The sequence below is a fragment of the Octodon degus genome, unplaced genomic scaffold (genome assembly GCF_000260255.1).
Source record: "Octodon degus isolate 3935 unplaced genomic scaffold, OctDeg1.0 scaffold00144, whole genome shotgun sequence".
In the NCBI taxonomy this organism is placed as follows: domain Eukaryota; kingdom Metazoa; phylum Chordata; class Mammalia; order Rodentia; family Octodontidae; genus Octodon; species Octodon degus.
The window spans coordinates 3715969-3718398 of NW_004524720.1; positions in this window are offsets into that span (position 1 = coordinate 3715969).

The following is a 2430-nucleotide window of genomic DNA, read 5'->3' on the forward strand; positions in this document are numbered from 1 at the left end:
GAGGAATAAAACAGAATATTTGATCTATCTTTTTATGTCTATAAAATGCAAGAAGAAATTAAATGCCACGATCTTAAAGGTCACTTTTGATAAAATCAGGGGAACAATCCTCTCCCAGTTCTCTGAACAAACCTTACATATTTTCAACACTTTTATTTCTTGTGTCCCTTCTAAGGGCAGAAGAAAGTCATCAAAAACATACGAGGGTCCACTGCAGTAAGGCACACCTACAATCCCGACTAGTTCGGAGGCTGAGGCAGGAGCATCAGAAGTTCAGTGTCGGCTTAGGCGACTTCACGAGACCCTATTCAAAACAAAAAGTCGAAGGTCTGGGGATGGTTTCTACGGGATTCAGAACGCAGGAACTGGATTCTACTCTGTTCCGGGTTTCTTTTCTCTCCTCCCTGGTCACCAGCCCCCTCCCTTCCCCTCTCCCCCTGCTTTTAAAGGCAGCTAAGTCGTCCCAGGAAGGATAGATGGATCCTTCAGTTATATGAAATATTTGTTTTCTGAAGTGTCATGGCTCCAGTCATATTTTTGTCTTATTCTTCCAGTTGGGATACATAATGTCCAGAGCTCTTGCATTTGGAAGCTGGAAGGGCCTGGACTTTTGTTTGTTTTGTCTTTTTTTGTTTTGTTTTTTTTCATAATTTTATTGAGTGGACTTTGAATAGTATCTTTATTTCACTGTTTTTGTTTCTTAAACTAATGCTATATGAAGCTTGTGGATAAAACAATAAATTTCTAAATTTAAAGAAGGGTATGCTAAGGACATAGTTCTCTGGCACAGTCAGTACCCCTGGGTTTGATCCCCATTACCAAAAAAAAAAAAGCAAATTACACTTTGTTTCTATAAAGGTGTGTGATTCTTGTTTCTTCTTTTTTGTCTTGTGTGTGTGTGTGTCTGTGTGTGTGTGTCTGTGTGGTGTTCGGCTTATGCTTTGTTGCTGTGAATTGCCACATATTCTGGCTGTGTAGTCTCGGTTGTCCCGGAGCTCACTGCATAGCCCAGGCTGCCTAGAGCTTGGGATGCTCCTGCTTCCGCCGCCCAGGCTCTGGGATTTCAGGCATGGGCCACCACAACCGCACCTGCTTCTCCCCTGAAGCTGGGCCAGGCCCCTCTTTACTCGCCACAATTTGACTCACGGGTGCAGTTCTGCAGGCCTCCAGTGTTCGTGGCTTTTTTATGAGCTCATTCCTTTTCCTTGGTCTGGCTGGAACCCTCAGCATCCTCCTGCCTCCATCACTCTTAAACTGGGATTACAGGTGTATGCCACTGTGCCTGGCTTATCTTTCTCTGGAATAAGCCAAGGGAAAGAATACTCATGGTTCTGAAAAGCAAGAAGTCTAAGGAAGGGTGATAAATGAGTCAGTGCGTTCCTCAGCTTAAGGTCTGAATTAAGGAAATGATCTAGTGGTTAAGTAAAAATATAACCTGTTTGTAAAGATCTCCAGAGATGACTCTCGCATGACTTCACTAATTTCTATTTAACAGTTGAGTTTTAGCCAGGCAGGGTGGTACACACCAGTGATGCCAGCTCTTGTGAGGCGGAGTCAGGAGGACTGTTATGAGTTTGAGGCTAGCTTGGACTACTTGGTGAGAGCCTGCCTTAGATAACAAAACACTGTTTTGTTTTGTTTTTTGAAATAGGGTCTGACCAGGTAGTGTTGGCTAGCGTTGAACTCGCTTATGTAGCCCAGGCTGGTTTCAAACTCACCGTAATCCTCCTGCCTAAATTTACTGAGTTCTGGGATTACAGAAATAAATTTAAAAATTTACTATTTTATATAAGTAATAGTTTAAAAAATAAATACATTATTATTTATAAATAAATAAACAATTTTTTAAAAACTTTCTTCTTTTCTTTACCAAGAACCTGAATTTATCCTAATTTCCTCCATCAAGAAGCAAAAGAAAGGGCCGGGGAGATGGCTCAGGGGAATAGGCGCTTCCCTGGCAAGCACAAGGACCTGAGTTCAATCCCCGGTTCCACAAAAAAAAAAAAAAAAAAAAAAAAGAAGAAGCAAAAGAAGGTCTGGCCATATAGCTCAGCGGACTAAATACCTGCTTGGGAAAGCACAGACGCTGGGTTTCGATCTCTGGCACTGCATGCCATGCTGGCCTTGTCCCCAGGCACGCTGAACAGGCAGGGTGGTGCACACCTGTAATCCCAGTGCTAGGGAGGCTCAAAACAGGAGGCTCACTAGGAGCCAGAGCTGCACAGGGAGAGTCTGTACCAAATACATTTAAAAAAAAAAAAAAGCAGAAGAGCTGGTCCCATTTGACACCCCCCCCCCCCAAGGCACTGTCTGAGCTAGCCTGCACTTTGCAGGGTCACGGAAGCACTTAGTTTCATGGGTTATCTGGTTTTCTGTGTTTGTAAACACGCAGAATCGCCTGCTAGCCCTGAAGCTGTGCCTCTCACCTTA